At 34.3% G+C, this 21928-nt stretch overlaps 1 protein-coding gene across 14 annotated transcripts in view; it reads left to right on the plus strand.

The window, feature by feature from the left end:
* Positions 1 to 538: 538 nt before the first annotated feature.
* The window catches only part of LOC123523705 (erbin-like), an 88313-nt gene continuing 66923 nt past the window's right edge, over positions 539 to 21928 (plus strand). For 8 of the 14 annotated variants that reach the window (XM_053539554.1, XM_053539564.1, XM_053539560.1 and 5 more), the window contains exon 1: positions 17901 to 18362. The gene's annotated coding sequence lies outside the window, so the exon portion shown is untranslated. Of the gene's footprint in view, positions 613 to 11438; positions 11563 to 16956; positions 17019 to 17057; positions 17076 to 17898; positions 18363 to 21928 lie in introns of those variants that run through there. The other 6 variants (XR_008370383.1, XM_053539563.1, XM_053539568.1 and 3 more) reach the window with 4 other exon arrangements.

A 21928-nucleotide genomic window follows, 5' to 3' on the forward strand; every position in this document is an offset into this window, starting at 1 on the left:
CTTTGAACGTATATTCCATACGAAAAGGGCGCTCAACAAATCCGGTATAATAATAATAATAATAATAATAATAATAATGATGATGTTGGAGACAAGGATGTGTTCCATTAACTTTGAGGCAATGTTTCATGTGAGGGATATGGGGCGATAATTAGAGGGTTTACAATAAGGGCCTTTTTTAATATGCAGGGGCAATGACTGCATGCTTCTAGTCATTGGGGACAATACCAGTATCGAGGGAGATTTGGAATATATAGGTAAGGACAGGGGCTATTTCTAAGTACAGTTCCTTCAGTAACCTAGGTGGCAGTTCATCTGGGCCAGAGGCTTTGCTTGGATCAAGGTTTTTTTGCTATTTATGATTGTACTTGTTAATGATTGTCGGTTAAAAGGAAAATAGGAGTTTCCGCAGCATTATTATGTCTTATTTTTACTATCACCTTGTTAGAACTTTGATAAACAGACGGACTGAATGAAAATGATAGGGTATAGACTTTAGTAAACAATGCAAAGTGTAATCACGTGATAAAACATTGTTGTGGCGGTGACTTCGACACTGTACGAGCAGTAAAAATTGACAAAAATATAAGTTTTATCGGCTTTTAAATTTTGGTAAGACTAATCCGTGTTTCTGATACATTTCTGTACTCTTTTTCTATTGATATACTGTGCACGTTTTGGTGTCAAAGCAAACAAAAACTGTTTACAGCGCCCTCAGTATTCGTACCCAAATTGGTTCGATACTAGATACAATGTACCAATTCAGTTCCGTCTATATCAGACTGGTAGCATTTTCCTAGCATGCGTTTATTGCCCGATTGTGTTTAAATTTATGAAAAGAAATAAGAATATTTACAAATTTAAAAGATATAATTCACTGAATGTCTTCAAAGGCAGTGGCTAGAGAATCGGAACAGGTTCCTTAGATTAGTAGTTCAATAACATTAAACTTGCACAGGGCGCCTTTTAATATTTGGATGTTCAACATGTCCCTGTGTCAAGTTTAATGGAATGACAGCCGTTTGCATAGCACAAATTTCGACCTTATTTTATTGGAGTGTAATGTAGGAAAACTCTCAAACACGTGATATATTGGTTTACCGTAACTAAAACTGCACCTCCAATTACTTCCCTGACACATTACACAGACTCTTCTAGCGTAATTTAATGAAATATCATAAACAATACAACACTGAATAGATATATAGAATCAATTATACATGCATAGACGAAAAATAATACGTTTAGCCTACGGCACTAGTGAAAAATCTGCAGCCATTATTTAACGCATGGGTACCGCCGAATACATGTGGACTAGCCTTTCAAACTGCTTTGATATGAACTAATAATTTATTGAAATAACTTTTGATTAAATTACAACCAATAAAAATGCTGGTTACACCCATCGATAATAAACATATGCCTACTAAATAGACAAGATGTTAGTAATGGGCCGCATTTTTTTTCAAAGCCAACCGTGAGAATATTTTTTCATCTAAAATCATTCTTTATAATACAGAAGGTTTGACAGTTTCGTGTTGTGTTGCGGAAGTGTATGGATGTAAATTGCACTTTCAAAGTGCGGACAGATCTGCAATATTTTCAGTAAGACAGTATATATATTCAATTGATGTGTAAAATAGGTTTCTTTGTCCGTTGTTGGTATTTAGTTACCGCTTTTCAGTCACTTCCAACGTGAACTTGAAAAACCTTCCGCAAGACATTTTGCGGAGCGCTCTACCAGGAAATTCTTAACTTCGATAAAATGTCGGACTATATTATGAAATGTCAAAATCGTAAAATATTGAAGTCCGACGTTTATTTATAGAACTACCTAGATAGCAGACTTATTCGTCTGGAATTGGTTCCCTAGCCAAAGTACGTGCATAGGCTAGGGAACTGGAAGTTTATTTCTGTGCATAAAGCTGCTGAAATTCACAGTGTTTCTTTTGGTAAGTAACATGAATGCATATTACAAACTTTTTTTCTTTTTTTTTCATGTATATATGTATATATAGTTTATTTATGTCTCATTCATATTACAAACTTTATTAATTTTACTAAGTATGTTTTTAGATCATGGACAGCATTATATATGAGAGATAAGGCCCAGAAAGTAAGAAACAGAACGGTATCCACTTGATTGCATTGCTTAGCGACCCACTCGAAATTGCGTTGTGTTAGGTTTTAGGCCAATTTTTTTGAAACAAACTCGAATAATTCTATGCAAAATATATATGCTTTGTTTTAAGAGGTAGGCCTTTAGATAGGAAGTGTTTTAATAATTACTTGTTCCCGATAAGCAAGATACAAGAAACTTTATTTAACGTTTGATATGTATGACTATATATATTATAAATGCGATATTGTCAAAAACTGACAGAAATTTCCTTCCCCTGCCAGACTGTACAGAAATGTTTTAATAAACTGTACAAATCTCAGCTAAATGGATACATGTGTTAAGAAACAGATGCTCCAGGTGCATCCATTGTTTTCATTCAGTTCGTTATATAACAGGTAGAAGTTCCTTTAAATCATACTTATAAGACCGGAAATTTATGCATTTGGCCATATTTACCATCTGTTCTGCTGAAATTCACTGCTCAAACAATGTTGGAACCACTTGATCTGATAAAGCTATGACCACTGTGAGAGTTGTCTCGATCTTTCCTCAATACAATAAGCAATAAAACTAAGCCCAAAATATAACTACCACATCCTCATATAATTCATTATATCAGATTTCATCAACATCATGGAACTACATTCTGGACTGCTTCAGAGTAACACTGAGTAGTCACTTCCTATAGAGTGTAATCAGTCCTCAAGATAAAGTCGTCATTTTGTGTCGTAATTCAAGAACAAGGTTCTCACTAGGATTTTCGAAGTAGGAGTCCTGGGGGACTCCCTTCCAGGAAATAGTTGGGAGTCCCAGTATGAAAAATTGGAGTCCTATATTTTTGCCGTCACTAGATAAAGTCATAGCCTTGACTTCTGAAGCACTTCCTTTGTCAAGGCAGTAGTTTATAAAACTTGCATCTGAGTAGGGTCTTAAATGTAATGCATACATGATAGATTAAAGCCAGATTCCAAAGTGATGAATCAGTAGATGCATATTTCAGACTGGTCTCAGAGAATACAACAATGAAGGTTGTTCCCTTGCTCTGGATTGTCCATATTTTGAATAAATCCATTGACTCAGAGCAATTGGTTTATTTACCTGGATATTTCGGCTATATCGCATAGCCTTCGTCACCTAGTCAGGTGATGTTTTCAGAGAAATCAGGACAAGCTCGTTTCTAGTTAGATGATGTTTTCAGAGAGATCAGGACAAGCTCATTTCTAGTCGGGTGATGTTTTCAGAGACAGGGGATTTTTTTACAACTGGGGGAAGGGGCCCCAGCCTGTCATTGGGGGAAGAAAATAGCGCGCGACAAGCAGTTTTGGGGGATTTTTTTTCACTTGGGGGGGAATTTACAATTATGTATAATAAACACTTTAAAATATGTTTTTGTTACATATTCCTGCAACTTTTAGCAACTATACACACTGTCACTTAGCAATAGATGGACTTGCACTAATGTTCACTTATTATTGTAACAAGGTGGGTGGGGAGAGTTGAAATGCTCAATTTAGCTGTATACAAGAAAGAAATCATTGAATATTTAAAGGTCACATGTTTTTATTCACAAAAAATGCTTCAAAATAAGAGTTGCTTTTGCAGGAGTCATCATATTATTATTAAATGCATACTTTTTTGGCTTTTTATTTCGATTGTACTAGAAAATCTTGTAAGAAAGGATAAAAAAATCCGAAAATCACGATCGCGAAAACGTGTGACAAATATGAAAAAACGAAAGCAAACATTTAAAATTCTTGATAAAATACCCGTTTTAAATTTCATCTTCTCACCAGAACTATTCCAAACTTATAATATCTGATTATTTAAAACATTTATATTTTATTTTGCCCTAGCAAAATACCTCGACAAAGATAATAAATTTGCGTAACGGCCAACCGGCTTATTTAATCGAATCAAGCACACAAAATAATTACTTTAAATTGGCAACACATATTACACAATACAGTATAAGCTGTTACCGCTAATTAACAAGAGGTACAAACACGATAATCTGACGCTGCATTGTTTATCAATCAACTATTACATAGTGATGATAACCACGTGTCAGTCGGCGCGTGGCCTGATTGGCATCTGTCAGTAGCTAATTAACATACGACGCACCGCCTACTGCCATACTTACGCTGGTGTCGACAAACAGTATTGAAGTTCACTGGGATTTTGATTGACAAGGGGCAGAGCTTTCAAACTCGTTACGCATCAAAGAGTATTACCGCGAGACAAGCAGACGCACACGGCATATTATGTGTGGGTCAGATACGAGTTTTTATCGATTTTCGGGGGTCAAAACCAGAACCTCGGGTCCACTGAACGCTCTTCTAACATTTTTCTATTTCTAAAGGTTTTCACACCCATTGAAAATTGTGAAAGACCGTCTGCAATTGTGAACGGGTCCGATATTCGGTACTACTTATATAAAGAAAAATATCGCTGGGTGCAATCTCCCTTGCTTTGTTTACGATTTCGGAGGGGGGAATTTCGGACATAGGGGAATTTCGGACTGCGGTAGGGGAAATCCTAGGCTGTGGGGGGAAATCCTCGGCTGGGGGATGAGGCCGATATTCGGCTGCTGCTATAGAATAAAAAAAAACCCTGAGAGAGGTCAGAACAAGCTCGTTTCTAGTCAGGTGATGTTTTCAGAGAGGTCATGACAAGCTCGTTTCTAGTTGGATGATGTTTTCAGAGAGATCAGGACAAGCTCACTTCTAGTCGGGTGATGTTTTCAGGGAGATCAGGACAAGCTCATTTCTAGTTGGATGATGTTTTCAGAGAGGTCAGGACAAGCTCGTTTCTAGTCAGGTGATGTTTTCAGAGAGATCAGGACAAGCTCGTTTCTAGTTGGGTGATGTTTTCAGAGAGATCAGGACAAGCTCGTTTCTAGTCAGGTGATGTTTTCAGAGAGATCAGGACAAGCTCGTTTCTAGTTGGGTGATGTTTTCAGAGAGATCAGGACAAGCTCGTTTCTAGTCAGGTGATGTTTTCAGAGAGATCAGGACAAGCTCGTTTCTAGTTGGGTGATGTTTTCAGAGAGATCAGGACAAGCTCGTTTCTAGTCAGGTGATGTTTTCAGAGAGATCAGGACAAGCTCGTTTCTAGTAAGGTGATGTTTTCAGAGAGATCAGGACAAGCTCGTTTCTAGTCAGGTGATGTTTTTAGAGAGGTCAGGACAAGCTCGTTTCTAGTCAGATGATGTTTTCAGAGAGATCAGGACAAGCTCACTTCTAGTCGGGTGATGTTTTCAGGGAGATCAGGACAAGCTCATTTCTAGTTGGATGATGTTTTCAGAGAGGTCAGGACAAGCTCGTTTCTAGTCAGGTGATGTTTTCAGAGAGATCAGGACAAGCTCGTTTCTAGTCAGGTGATGTTTTCAGAGAGATCAGGACAAGCTCGTTTCTAGTCAGGTGATGTTTTCAGAGAGATCAGGACAAGCTCGTTTCTAGTTGGGTGATGTTTTCAGAGAGATCAGGACAAGCTCGTTTCTAGTCAGGACAAGTACTAAAATCAAAGAGAACTTTTCCGACTGGACAAGTGAAAATAGTTACTGTTGATCCTTATTCTAAAAAGAAATTCTAGTACTTATAAGGCTTGGAGTGTTGTATGTTGTTATATTGTTGGGCCCTTAGTTTTAGACTGGGCCTCTACACTTAGGGAAGTTTCAAGTTCCCCTGGCAAATAGCTGCTGAGTGTTCATTTCAGGGGTGTCATATTTCCGGATTAATCTGGAAATCTGGATTTTACCTGCCAAAATATCATTTTACGAGATCGATGTAAATCGGAAGAGAAAATTAAAAGAGGGAAATGGGGCGAATTGCTTCAGAGTGAACAATATTTAGTACGAAACAATATTATAGAAGTCAATCTGGAAGTAATTGTTATTTTAGGATTTCATTTGTACAACAAAAAGTTTGTAATTCCATTGAACGACAATTTCTATGGAAGGCAACAAATCATCTTTTTTCTGATGACTGAAGTGGCAATATAAGCGACCTAACAGAAAATGAACAATCAAAACAAACAATGAAGAAAGCATCTTTTTCGACCAGTGCTTTAAATTAATTGTGGCCAAGATGATCTGAATTAATTTTAATATGATACTAAAACATTTTCAGATATATTGAATTGTTGTCACTTTTACAAAAATTACAATTGACCAACAGATTAACATGGGAATAGTAAGTTGATCAAGTAAAGTGGCAATATGAATAATTGTTAATATTCAAGAAAAAAAAGTCAGATGAAATGGAGTCTTGGTCTGGAAAATTAACTCTGGAAAAGGACATCAGGAAATAGCTCCAAGCATCTTCAAAGTAAAACATCTGAAATTAATTTCTGCTGGGGGGTTTATGCCCATAAGGTCCCCAGTAGGGGCGCTGCCCCAAACCAACTGAGGACTTGCAGCCCCCAGACCTCCAGCTCCTTTTCAAAATTTTCAATTTAGGTTTGTTGCCTTCCCTGTAATTTATATCCCCGATAACCACTTTTAAAAATTCATGCAGGTTAATTTAAAATTAAGCATGTTCTTTAAAATTCATCTATTGATCTATAATCAATTGAAAAAGATTAATTAATGTTTAATAATTTGTTAAATTTTCACCACGGTTTCATGACTATATTAAACAGTAAATTGTTTTGCATATTGTATTCAGCTTATAAAAGAACTTGCCTTTTTCAAGTCATTAATTATATTTTAGTTGTGTTAAGAAAAATGTTAATATAATAGAGAATTTTACTGCCAAAGTACATGTGTGTGTGACTTTAATGTTCCTGACTTTGTACCCAAAAAAGCGGAATTTTATAAGTCAAGTGTATTGATTTGTTTGTTATATTGACACAAAGTAGCGATTTATCATCCGATTTAATCCAAGGAAAGATAAGTACGTGGATAAGGTTTGGTTTACATGTAAACAGCATTTACATAGTATTAGTTTTACAAAGTTTTAAAAACCGCATAATTCCCTTTAGCAAACAAAAATGTAGGAATTTTTTCATTATAAAAGTCTCCAACAATATTGTACGATATGATATTTGGCACATGGTTTCATTGTGATAATGATAAAGAAAGGTAATAAAGAAATTTTGTGTCGTGTAACATTACACTGTTTATCACGATTAATATTATCCTTGATCGGTTTTTGTTGTGTAAATTTGCATTGATTTTGAATCAGTTAAGAAAATTTAAATTTGTATGGTGCGTTTTAGGTTAAAATATCTATAAGTAGATCGTTATCCAGTTAAAATATCTGCAAAGATTTTTATCCTGTTTTGATATAATGCATTGTCATTCGCTCACTTGAAAGATAAATTATGCAGTTGTTCTTTGTATATTTCTCTGTAACACCTACCACAATAGTTCAACCTCAGCTCAAAGAGAGTTTAACTGCATTGACATCAAGAAGTAGTTCACCACTTTTTGCACTATGTAGATTAATGCAGTTCACCTCTTTTTGCACTTTGTAGCTTAATGCACTATGTAGATTAATGCAGTTAATCACTTTTTGCACTATTTGGATTGCACTACCTAGATTACTGTAAGTGTACTTATATTAGCACAGCTAAATTTGAGCTCAAACGCTTAAATTGAGTAGTTTCGACTTATTAGCGCGTACTTGTATTAGCGCAGTATTAGCAGCGCTAAAATTACCAATTGGCTGTATCTGAAATTAAATAAGGAATGGCCCGAAACTTTCAAAAATGAAGCCTATTCACGCAAATTGGCTTATTACTGCCCATCAGAGTGTGAAAAACTCTACAATACTAAATGGCTGGTGGCCGACTGGTATTAGTAATGAAATCGACCAGGCACGCAAATAAACATGCATAGGTCTACAGTATGACATAAAATCTACATTCGTTTAGATCAGTGTTAATCTGTATACTGTAAATTTGAACATGTATACATAGCAGAAATGTGTATTTCTCTAAGTTCTGTTGCATTGTAATTATGGTATTTTCAATACGATAAATGTTATGTTTTATTAGGAAAGCCTTTCATTTCAGTCAAATATTAGCGTTAGACATGAATTAGCGCATGCCCGATCCCGCTAAAAGCGCGAAAATTAGTACATCGCTAATATTAATACCCCTACAGTAATGCAGTTCACCACTTTTTGCACTTTGTAGCTTAATGCACTTTGTAGATTAATGCAGTTCACCACTTTTTGCACTATTTAGATTAATGCAGTTCACCACTTTTTGCACTATTTAGATTAATGCACTACCTAGATTAATGCAGTTCACCACTTTTTAGCTGAACATGAACTTTGTTCATAGTGAGCTATTAATATAGATGAATGGTCCAGTGTATATCGTCCTGCATCAACATTTTTAGCTCACCTGAACATTTTGTTCAGGGTGAGCTGTTAGTATAGGTGGATGTTTGTCTGTCGTTCATTGTCCCTTTTCAACATTTTTACTTAAACATCTCCTCTGAAACTACTGGTCAGAATTACACCAAACTTGGTCAGTAGCATCCTGATAATTATGGACTTCTATCAAATTTGTTCAAATGGTCAACCTTGGCTGAAAGACCTAAAAGTAGTTTAAAGAACTTCCTCTCCTGAACCGTTCGATGGATCTTCATCAAACTTAGTCTGTAGCATCATTATAAAGTCTTGTCACAAATTTGTTCAAATGGAGGCACTTGGCCCCTTTTAGGGGCCACCAGAGCTAAAAAAAGAAAAACCTTTGAAGGACTTCTCTTCTGGAACTGCTCAATGGATCTTCATAAAACTTGGTCTGTGGCACCGTTAAAAGGTTCTCTCCCAATTTTATACATACCTTTAAATGATTTCTTTTGATGGTTTTGCGTTTATAATGCATGACAGCAAAAAATAGAAAAAAAAATAAACTTTTTGTTTTAGTTGAACAGCTCAAAAGGATTTTGCACCAAACCTAGTTAGAAGCAAAGTCAGATGGTTAATGTTTTCTTCAGGTGAGTGATTTAGGTCCATTTGGGCCTCTTGTTGCCCTACCTTTAGTAATGCAGTTAACTACATTTTCCTGATTTGAATGCTGCCACTATTGTTAACAGGACATTTTACTACACATATCAGTATAATGAAACTTGTATATTAAAACAAACATGATTTGCATTAGTCTAAATGGGTGACAGTTCCTCTGCCCGTTGTTGATAATTTATGTAAGTTTGATATGATTCATTAACATTAGTGTTAAGATATGTACACGCTATCTTACTCTTGAATCATTTTGATCATTATCTAGCTTAGAATTGAATTAAAGGTTTTTGTCCTCCATACAATACTACTTGAATAGTATTAAACAAAACATTGACGTGTTAAAATAGAAGACAATGCTTCTTGTTAGTGTTAGATTTTCTTTCAAATTCAGGACACGTCTTTATACTCCTTATCAGATGTTATATATGTTTCATAAAATTTTATGGGTCAGGAATTTTTCTCAAATGATTTTAGATTGTCTTTTACTATGTTAGAATTGAGAATGTTGTAAATCATAAACAAGACACAATGGGTGGAACTTGAAACCTCCCTGTACTCAGTTTGTCCTTTGTTTTTCATGCTATCAAAGACTATTTGTAATCTAGTTTGGTTGGAGAATTAAGAATTTTTTCATTAATTAAATTTGATCGATGCAGATTCATTTACATTTTATTTTATTGACCATCTTGTGGAATCTATTGTTTGTCGACACTAGACGCTTCGATCTGCTCTCATTGATTTTACGTCCAGATTCCCTATAGCAATTTCCTTTTCAAGCTGTAAATGAAGTTTGCATGCAATTAAATTTGTAATAAATTTGTTGATCAATGAAACATTTATCTTGCACTGATATCTAGTTGCTGAAAAGAGTGCATATTGCAGGTTGATGTAACAACAATCTAGATTATACTAGTAGATTATAAGTACCATGTATACACCAGCTCTAACATACAATGGCTTTTCCCTATATGTAGCATCCATCTGAGTTGTGACTTGAGAAACAAGGTACCTATGTTTTGTTCATAGGATATAACTCCTGTTTCTATTCAGATGTTTTATTATTATCGCACATTTTCTTTTCAAAACACAGGATTATCAGAGATAAAAGGAATTTTTCAGAGAGATTATAATTTTAAGCAAGAAAGTAGAAATTAAGAAACATACTGACAAAGAATTAAAAAAGATTATCTAGTCAGAAGACAGACTGGTAACCATGAATTATGTCTAAAGTCAGACATGTGTATACATTGTTTTCAAATTCTGAATCTACAAACAAATGTATGTTCCATTCATCACTATAGGATAACTGGATACACAGGGGGATGAAAAACAGAAGATATTTGATAGTTTAGTGTATGATAGTGACTAAGTTCTCATAGGAAAAACTTCTGATCTGATGGGGATTTCAAGAACTCTTATGAAAACCTATAAAATACCTGTTTGATCTTTGATCTTTAACATGATTTTGTTACATTAGACTACTAAGCCTAAAAGAGAATTTACACCTTTTGATCAGGCCTTGAAATAACTTCCAACACAAAGAGAAGATAGTAATGACAAAATGTTTGCTGAAGCTCAAAAGATCAGCAAGGAGAGTGTGTTATAACACGTTTTATATGACAGGACAGCATGACTTGTTTACTGATGTAACAAACAGTGGGACCATTTCATGGCGTGGGCAAACAATCCAACATCTATAACAATATAAATGTACCTGTGAAGTAGGGATTTGTTGATATTAAAACCCCAGGATGTCATTGTAAGGGAATCTAGACCAAAGATTTCTAACCTTTTTCAGTTCATGTATTATTAAAATACACATCAGTGTGTTGATTTTGTGCAGATATATATCATTTTCATTCCTGATCAATGTTATCATTTTAAATTGTTCCCAGAGATATGAAAATGTTTGCTAGTCTGTGTATATCATTGCTTGTCTTGTTTAGTATAACCTTGGTTTTATTCCATCCCTGAGATTATATCATCACAAACTTGTTACCCTTCCAAAGTTTCTCACAAGCAGCAATCATTCCATAGCAGAACTCCTGACATGTACTAGAGGAAGGAGCAGATATGGTGACAGTTCAAGAAATTGAAAATTGCAGTTTAGTAAAGAAAATGCAAGTCAGACATTAAGAGAATGGTAGCTTTCAGATATTTTATTAAACTGGGAGACTGCAGTAGTCTAAGCCTTAAGTCCAAGCTAGAATTATAAGTGGGAGGACCATCAGAACCCCACTGTACCTTCTGTTTCAATAATTAATGAAACGCTTGAGTTATCCCTGATCAATATTCACTTGAAATATCTTGTGTTGAAAGATTTACTTTCTCTTTCATTTCAGTTTTTTAGCAGTAAATCTCTGGTTGTGAAAGGATTGTAGACAGCTAGAAGTAGAAAATGTGATGGCAAACATTCAGCTATATTACCCGAATAAAGGACAAGGTTTGTTCAACATGCTGCTAACAGTAAGAGCTTTAACCTTTACCCGGCTAAATTTTGAAAATGGACTGCTCCTTCATTCAAGTTGGGCAGTACCACTTATTATTCAAAGGATTGTACACTGAAAATTTACGAACTGGATAGCAAACAGTGTAGACCATGATCTTGGTTTGCACAAGTTGCAAAGGCAGAATCACTTGCTGCCAGCGTGCTAAAGGTTAAATGTAAAAAAAAAAAAACATCACTTAGATTGAAAATGTTTTACACTAAGTCTTGCAAACATAAATACAAAAGTATGAATATTAGTGCTAATTTCGATATTAAACATTTTTAGCTCGTCTTCTTGAAGAAAAAGTAGAGCTATTGCACTCGCCCCAGCATTGGCGTCACCTTTGGTTAAAGAGTTTGATAAAGTGAAATATCTCTTTTTACTATCAAAACTATTGACTTAAAACTTAAATAGTTATTTTCTATCAAAAGATAATAGGTAAGGGTAGATTTCTCGGAAGCACAGAGCACCAAAAACACAGTCTCAGAGCTACGCATTTACATAGTAGGCCCACAACAAAAAGAAGCTGTAATGGAAAAATATTTCAGATGGGTTGCTTCAAACATCCAACAACTACATATCAAAATAAGCTAAAAATTATTAAAGGGGAAGGAAATGGTAAGTGACAAAATGGGGATGGGGGTGGGGGAGGAATCCGAAGGGGAAAGTTAAACAAGGAAGAATATACAAGGGAATGCCATTTTCTTTAAAAACAGTCACACTACTACGTAAACCACAATAGCGCAGACACACATGTACCAAAGATAATCACACAATGACGATCAACTGAATAACATAGAAAAACGAACAAGCAACACATAAGAAAACAGTAAGGCTACACCAGAAGAAACAGTCTCCATAACTCTGATTTGAAGTTGCCATATGACATATCATGTGTCAGTGCGATGTTAAATCCAACAAAAAATAAAATCCAAAAAAAACTCTGATTTGAATTTTGACAGAGTTATGCCCCTTTTACTGACAAAGCATTAATGCAGGGTCAAGCACCGAGGAAAGTTGAGTGTGCTGTCTAACAGGCAGCTCTTGTTACATCATTTTCTTTAAAAATATCTCATTTATTTTCAGTTAAAAATTTATCGCGATTTTTTTTTTACAGTTTTGATTCTTTTTGGAGAGCTGCTGTACTGTCAGATTCTGAAAACATAGGTTTGTGAATGTGGAATTTGTGAATTTTGATATTTTTATTATAATTTTAGCCTCACCTTTTTATGAAGCACTTCCTAATATGCATATTGCAGAACATGCAAGGTTTAGGTATAATAGGACTGGGTGATATTTGGGTGATTTAAGGTGAACATTTAAGTTTTTAATGGAAGGTTAAGGGTGTTTTTTGCATTCTAATTTAAAGAAAATTTGTGTCACATTTAATACTTTATAGCTCAGCAGGAAAGCGGCAGTTTTGTTACGGTTTTCAGTACTTTAAGTGATAATGTTACGGTATTCAAGGTGATAATTAATGACCATGTAATGGGATTATTATGCCAGGATGAATGTATAAATTTCTTACATTTATATGGGTGTAAATATATGCAGCATTATAACGTCAAAATTACAAAGGAGTGTGGGTAAACTTCGACAGCCCAGACATAAGGCAACAAAAGGACTGTTTATTCGCTGGCATATTTGCATAAAAATTGCTTGATTAAATATTTTCCTTTTATGTCGTGTAAACATTTCAGGTTGAAGGGAAAAATGTACAGTTTGATTTAAGTCAAGAGTTGAAGGATTTAAAAGATCAAGTCTAGGAAAAAAATCTATATAATACTGGAAAAAAATGTCCTATGTATGGTATTGGAAAAAATGTGCTATGTACAGTACTGGAAAAAATACTATGTACAGTACTGTTCAGCTATGAGGTTCTTTACAGAATTTTGTTTTAAAAAAGGGACAGGTGTAAATTGAAAAGATTATTCCAACAGAAACAATTAATATTTAAGGCCACAAAGTATAGCTGGTATATGCTGATTCAGAGAAGTCCAATTTTGGTAAAAAAACAAAAAAAAAACAATGGGAGAGAACTCAGGCTAACTGTTGTAGAATTGATGTAAGACGTTCAGTCGTGGGTTGAATGGAAAACTTTAGTAACTCATTGAATAAAGGAGCTATGACAAGTTTCCTTTCAATTCTCCAATGTGTAATGAAAACAACAATACTGTGTAAGTGGATATATTTGTGAATTGCCAATTTCAGATGTTTTGTAAGCGGAAAATGTGCGAATTTCCAAAAACTGAAGCGTCAAAGACAAATTTGTTCTTTACCTGACTGTAATGATGTGTCTTTGGGAAAGAGAAGTTTATGCTGGCTGATCTTTTTGCAAAATCAAGAAATTTTCTAACATTTTCATGTTGAACACTTCTGCTTAACCAGTAGTATGATTGTTTCAGTGTCAGTCCAGAAATGAAAAGTTGTCTGGGTTAAAAACTTGGTTTAAAGCATTGTGTAAACTGATGTTTTTGACTTGTCAAATGATCTATAAATAAAATTTGATTTGAAATTCGCATAAGTATTCAAATCGAATCTCCCTAATACTTGTGACAGCCATACTTTCGTCCCTTTCATCTGATAAGCATCTAGATGTTTCACATAGCCCTCGTAGGACAAAGTTATAACTTAGGGAGTAAGAGGTTTTACGAACATCTGTTTAAGCAGATATAATTATACGTGGTTCTAGTCCGTTTATTAAACTAGACATTATAAGATGTTTAGAATCAGACAGAATTATTATGTCAACTTTAAATAATTTAGAGATAAATTACAATTTATACTGCTCTAAGGAATTTTCAAATTTATGAAAATTGATTGGCATTTCTTTTATATTGCCTTGTTGCAATAATTATAAAGAGAAAATTTATCAGTTTAAATACATGTAGTTTTATCTTTTGAAATGAGTAAAAGGAGAATAATGAGTAATGATAATTGCTATTTAGAGAACAAAATTTATAACAATGTGCATATGGCTAAAATTATGAAACCCTATAATAATTTAATCATTCCATCCAACTTTAGTATAGAGGCACATAGTAAATGAACCGAAATGGTCATTGCCAAATAAACTTAAATGTTCGCGCTACCAGACAAAAATATTGGTAGCCCAATGGGTTACCAATAAATTTGCATATTTCTGAAACCCTGTATATCCTGTGAAATTTTAAATGTGTTTGAATAGTTCATTCTTAGGAAAATACTTAGGATGAAATTTACGAACTATTGTGAAAAATGCACCAGATCACAGCGATTTGTGTTCTTTTTGAAAAAAAGGTCAGTTCAGAATCTGTTAAGGTTGTTTGTTATATAAATGTTTTTGATTTGTTCATGATCAACACTCATTCACACTATATCAAATTATATATGTAAGCTTAATCCAGTCAAGTTTTTTCATTTTTTAAATTTCTTTTTTTTTTTTTGCAGGTAAACTCCGCAAGAATTTAAATGATTTTATCTTAATTTCTCTGTAGCATAATATATTCTGGTTGAAAGAGTTAGTCAGGAACAATTTATCAAGCTTAGTTATGATCCATGTTTAAGGGTATTTAAATAATCGTACAAATCCCAATGTATTAGTTTAGCCTTGCTGTAGTAGTCTTGTCACAGTATTTGCCAAGTCATCTTCAACATGTCACATTATCATGTTGGTGAAATAATATGTGAACAAAAAGTAATATTGCCAAATATGTGGCTTTAATTTACCCCCCTCTTTGTCTTAGGGTTAGCGTAAAATGTGCTTGTCATCTTCATAAACTGATTAGCAAGATTAGTGTAAGGTGTGAAAATCTGCAATGCTGCAAAGACATTTTGAAAATAATAATTTTTTGTCTGACAGTGTCCTTAAATGTTTTTCTTTTCTCAATGATAATTTATCTATGGTCCCTTTGTTCCCACCTATTATTGATGTGGGGAAGTACTTACCTTTCGAGGTGGAGATAAGTGCTGGCAAGGAACTGACAGAAATACAAAAAACAGCATTGAAACTAAGAAAGCATACACTGCCTCAGTTCAGTTGAAGACTGGCATCTTAGACAATAATAGTGTTACACTTTTTAATGTAAAGGGCAATTAATGTTTTCAGGTGCCATAACGGTGACAGCTTTGATATCAAAAGTTTTCTGAGCTTGCTGAAAATTGCTTCTCAGACTCAGTTTCAATTGTTTTAAAATAGATCCATGGTATATGTTTTTTTTCACTGAATTAATTAAATAGAAGAAAAGGAAAAACAAATCATTTTACAGGGCCCTCACTCAACTTTGGGGAAAGGGGTCCGCAGCCCTCAGGCGGGGGAATTTCGCTTTGATTTTGCCAAACGGGGGAATTATCAGACAACCTATATCTTAAGAAATTTTCATTAATATTTATCTTAAGCTTATGGTAAAAACAATTTTAAAGCAATATTTGATGATATACATACAGATAATTATCTATAAATTGGCTATTTCTTGTCCGATTTTGATCAAATTTTTTTCAGCGTGGCAAGGACATTCAGGGGGGAATTTTTAACTCTGTAAGGGTGCAAAAATAATACTATTTTAGTGGGGGAAGCAAATTCGGCCAGTCGATTGAGGGCCCTGTTTTATAATGAATGAAGTTGTAATTTAACAGCCTTTAGCCAAATCTACAATAGGAAGTTGTGAAAATATGTAACAGATGGTCTGATTAAGAATAATCTGAACATTTTTTTTTAATCAATGCTAGATGTTAGTTGAATTTGAAATTCTATAGCATTCTTCAAGTAATATAGAGACCTGGCCTACATAGGTTAAAAAAGCAATAATGAAAATTTTTTAGTAAATAATACTCTGTTTGATATTCAGTAAAAACAATTCTATGATTCAGCCTCTTAGTATTCAGCCAGAATGACTGCATTCATTTTATTGATTGATGAAACTTACTTTTCAGTGCTCAAGACCTTTTTGAAGTTTAATATCTGTGTTCACTTTTTTCAATTTCATGGCAATTGTGGTGGTTCAGTGTCAGTCAGTAATGTTTTGATTTTGTCACAATTTCAATTAATCTGGAAGGTTTAATTTATGGGTAAACAGTTTCTCATCTCTCAGTGACTGATTGAATTGCTAGTTTAATCTACACTTTATGATCTTGCCTTCAACATGTTTCAAAGAAGTTGACCCTCATTAAAGTGCCCTTTGGAATTTATGAACTATTTACAAAAAGTTGTTTTTGTTCAAAGAACAATTATCATCTAAAAATAGATTGAAGCTGTAAAAGTAACAGCCTGGTAGGTATTTTATAGGAATTCGTAAAGAAGTGTTAAATTCAATGTTGTAAGAAATAATTTTCAGGGCTTTGTGATTAAAATTAAATGACCAACTTGCTAGGCAAGCTTTGTTTTGTATTACAGAATTTTGCAAGCAGACAGAGACATCAATACATTTCCTCAAGGAATGACAGTAAAGAAGTAATGTAAGATAATTATGTGAAGAGATAAAAGATTTATGGGTCTACAACCTAGTAAAGCCTGTAAGTGATTTTGCCTTTGTGACCAGTCCAGACCAAGATCAACCTGCACATCTAGTCTTCAGTCAGAAAATTCAGTGAACACCCCTTTGTATAGGAAATGGTACTTCTCAAATTGAATGATGGACCAGTCCAGTTTAGAAATTTAGCAGGGTTATTTTCTGTTTGCTCGGTGGCAGTTGCTTTGAAGACTGTAGCACTTAATTGTTTAGCTACGATACTTCAGTTCTTGTGTGATACCAAAACACATGGCTTTGATCTCAGATATTTTATAGACAATTTGCATACAGGTGATATTTTTCATAACTTCTTCAAAAGTATTCAATAAAAATTGATTGGTCTTTTTGCTTTAGCAGACAAAATTTGCATCACCCAAATGAGCAGGTAGAGCTTGAAAGCTAAAACATGTTAAGTTTGAATGGTACATAAAATGTTAACGGAAATTCTTAAAATATCTTGCTAATTAAAAAAGTGATTACAGCAGTAAAACTCTGTTCCAATTTAAATAAATAATATTAAGTTGAATTAGCAATGACAATGTATAAATACTGATGTTTCAAAATAAGTTTAATAAAAATTGTCATAAAGTTAGTGTGAATGTTTTTTACTATGCTTTTTTATCTGTTTTCAATTTTACCTGAATAGGAAAGACTTAAAATGTCGCTGTAAATCTTGTAGTCTTTTATAGGTGTATCTAAATATTTAACCACAGATCTGTTTCCATAAATCGTCTCCACTAAAAGTTTTGTTTGATGATAGCAAACAACCCCAAAAGATCGTTAAATTAATCGTCCATTTTATTTACAATAGGACTGTATACTGTGTAAGGGGTAGAAATAGACCAGAACGCGTATAGATGCATGTTGGAGTTCAAATATCAGTGGAGTATTTGAATGGATAGTCGCGATAATCCACCTTGAATTGGAAAATATCATAAACGTGTGCATGTTTGTAATAGGGTATTGATCGCAAAGTATAATATTAAATAATCTTTGGTTTACCCGACAAGACGCGTTTGTCAGATACTGAGATAGTGGGATAGTAAACGGTCTTAAATTGAAATGTTAGCTAAATGTTTATTGCGAATGGTGGATTTGCAATGAAAATAAATCTGTCGTAAGATTTTTATCTTGTGAAAATTGTGTGTCATTAAAAAGTGTGATTGAAAAATATTCAGATAATTTTGGAATATATAACAGAGAGGATAATTGTTGTGTCGGAGTGTTACAGTGTACTGAGGATATTAATTTCAAACGATATTGTCATTTATGGATATATTTTGTAATAAAGGTAAGCTGAGATAGATATTTTTTGTAGATATTTTTTCCTGGCAGTTATTTGTAAATGAGCGACATATTATAGCTAATGGTCTGACCAGTATTTGGCTAGGATCACAAAACTACAAGATAAAACAAGGTAGAACATGGGTTTTTATCATCATATAACATAATATATTGTCATCTTACTACTTACAAATATGTCTGTATAAATTTGATCTATTTATTTTTATAACCCTGTGTGACCTTTTCTTACCATTCAATAAAAGGTTTGTTTAGGAAGGTGCAGAAATCAAAGGGATGGACTCTGTACTAAAGTCAGACTGTCCACCAGGTATTTTGAATGTTTAAATTGTTACCAGAAATACTACTGCTTTTAAATCATCTAATTTTGTTGGCTAAAAATTTCATTGTTTTACCAAACTGGCTGATTCTTGGGGGTTTCCATTCATGGATTTTTAAGTCTTTTTATCTTTAAATAGGAATTTTCTACCTTCATTTTGATTTAATTTTATAGATTAACAACTATGAAATCCACTGAAAATGAGTCCCCTATGGATAGTAATGATTTCACAGTTGAAATATTTTGTGTCTTGATCTGTAAAAGGCTTTTAACTATATATTGTCTCAAATTTTCTACAAATTTTGAAAATAATTTTGTATTGAATGTTTTTGTTACAACTAAATGATAAAAATGCAGTTGATTAAACTGTAGCTTGGCATATATGGAAATGATCAGTGAGATAAGAGTTTTGATCTCGTCATTTATACAGGTATAATCGTTCTGCTATCTGAGATAACGCTCTGTTAAATTTCCTTTTGAATTTCAATTCTGGTCTGAGTCATGTAGGATTTCAAATTGATTAAACTTTCCATTTATTTGATTTGTATAACTTTATTTTACATGTTGTTTTGGACAGGGAAATTATTAAAAACAAAATAAAATTTAGAAATACTTGAATTTAAGGTCTTTGTTTTAACATGTTTACATTATCCTAGCTAGGAGAAGTCACAAATGGAGAATCCATGCATGTATTTTTTTAGTTTATATTTTTTTTAGCCTTTGTCTTTTAATGCAAGTCCTTTTTGGAGAGCTCGAGATTTATTACAAGTTAGCACTGGCTTAACTTTTATAGATCTCAAGCAATGTCATCTGTTTTGCCTCTAAGAGTTCAGGCTTTTTTAACAGTTTCTTTTTTGTAAAGCTCAAAGCTTTATTCCTGGTTTCCCAATGCTTTTATTACTAACAGCTCACTACAAATGTAAATTCCTTTTTGGTGAGCTTTGGCTTTCCTTTAAGAGCTCGAGCTTTATCTGATATCTTACATAATTTGTTGTTCAAGCATTATTGCAACTTTGCTTAATGTTGAGTTCAAAGTTAATTGTCAGTTTACCACATTTAGAGCTCAAGCTTTGTTTCAAATTCAGTACAATGTAGAATTCCAGTTTGCTTGTGGGGAGTTTTAATTTGTATTGTGTAATGTAGGGCCCATTTAAACATTCAATTTAGGGCATGAGCATATGAGATTGATTTAAAGCAAATTTTACTATGTTTTGTAATGTGAAGGTCAATCTGTCCCTTGTAGAGTTTAAATGCCAGTCTCTCTCCTGAGCTTGAATGTCAAATCTTTGTTACCAGTCTGTCTCCTTTAGAGCTTGAAGGTCAAGTTGGGTCCTGTAAGCAGAAAGGTCAAACTTTGTTGTCTGTAGAGCTTGAAGGTCAGGCTTAATTGCCAGTCTGTCATTTTTTGAGCTTGAAGGTCAAGCTTTATTGCCAGTCTGTCTCTTGTTGAGCTCAAAAGACAATCTTTATTGCCAGTATATCTCCTGTCAAGCTCTAAAGGTCAAGCGTCTCCTGTGGAATTCAAAGATCAAGCTTTATTACCAGCTGTCTCCTGAAGAGCTCAAAGGTTACCTTTTATTGCCAGTCTGTCTCCTGTAGAGCTTGAATGTCAAAACTTTGTTGCCAGTCTGTCTCCTTATAAGCTTGAAGGTCAAGTTGGTACCTGTAAGGCAGAAAGGTCAAGATTTGTTTTCTGTCTGTTTCCTGTAGAGCTTGAAGGTCAGGCTTAATTGCCTGTCTGTCTTCTTTCTTGTTTGACGGTCAAGCTTTGTTGCCAGTCTGTCTCCAGTAGAGCTTGAAGGTCATGCTTTATTGCCTGCCTGTCTCCTGTAAAGCTTAAAGGTCAGGCTTTATTGTCAGTGTGTCTCCTGTAGAGCTTGAAATTCATGCTTAATTGACAGTCTGTCTCCTGTAGATCTTGAAGGTCAAGCTTTATAATGCCAGTCTGTCCTGTCATGCTCAAAAGCCAGGCTTTGTTGGCAGTCAGTCTCTTGTTTGTAGAGCTCATGTCAAGCTTTATTGCCAGTCTGTCTCCTGTCAGGGTCAAAGGTCAGGCGTCTCCAGTAGAGTTTGAAATTCATGCTTCATTGCCAATCTGTGTCCTGTAAAGCTCAAAAACAGGCTTCATTGCCAGTCTGTCTCCTGTAGAGATCAAAGACCAGGCTTTATTGTCTTTCTCTGTCTGTTTCCTTTTTAGCTCAAAGGACAATCCTTATTGCCAGTCTGTTTCCTGTAGAGCACAAAGGTCAAGCTTTATTGCTAGTCTGTCTATCTCCCATAGAACTCGTAAATTGAGCTTTATTGCTGGTTGTCTCCTGTATAACTCTGAAGTCGAGCTTTATTGCCAGCCTGTCTCCCATAGAACTTGGAAGTTGAGCTGTATAGTCAGTTTATCACAAGTAGAACTTAGAAGTTAAGCTTTGTTGCCAGTCTTGTCTCCTGTAGAACTCAGAAGTCAAGCTTTATAGTCTGTCTATCACATGTAGAACTCAGAAGTGAAGCTTTGTTGCCAGTCTGTCTCCTGTAGAACTCAGAAGTCAAGCTTTATTGCCAGAATAGAGCTTTTATTGCCAGTCTGTCTCCTGTAGAACTTGGAAGTTGAGCTTTATTGCCAGTCTGTCTCCTGTAGAACTTGAAAGTTTAGTTTTATTGCCAGTCTGTCTCATGCATAACTCAAAAGTTAAGCTTTATTTGCGGTCTGTTTCCTGTAGAACTTGAAAGTTTAGTTTTATTGCCAGTCTGTCTCACGTATAACTCAAAAGTTTAGCTTTATTTGCGGTCTGTTTCCTGTAGAACTTGAAAGTTTAGTTTTATTGCCAGTCTGTCTCCTGTAGAACTTGAAAGTTAGTTTTATTGCCAGTCTGTCTCTTGAGCTTTATTTGCAGTCTGTTTCCTGTAGAACTTGAAAGTTTAGTTTTATTGCCAGTCTGTCTCCTGTAGAACTTGAAAGTTAGTTTTATTGCCAGTCTGTCTCTCGAGCTTTATTTGCACTCTGTTTCCTGTAGAACTTGAAAGTTTGGTTTTATTGCCAGTCTGTCTCCTGTAAAGCTCTGCGTGGTTATTTCAAGTTCAGCTGATGTAAAGCTTAGGCTTCATTGAATTTGTAGGTCTAAGATTTGTTACCAGTTCGTCTCATGTTGAGCTTTTTATCGTGATTACTGAGTGTTGTGTTGAATTCATCCAGTTTATTTGTTATCTGTTATATAATTTAACAGAAGGGTAATGTTATAATTATA

The sequence above is a fragment of the Mercenaria mercenaria genome, chromosome 3 (genome assembly GCF_021730395.1).
Source record: "Mercenaria mercenaria strain notata chromosome 3, MADL_Memer_1, whole genome shotgun sequence".
In the NCBI taxonomy this organism is placed as follows: Eukaryota; Metazoa; Mollusca; class Bivalvia; order Venerida; family Veneridae; genus Mercenaria; species Mercenaria mercenaria.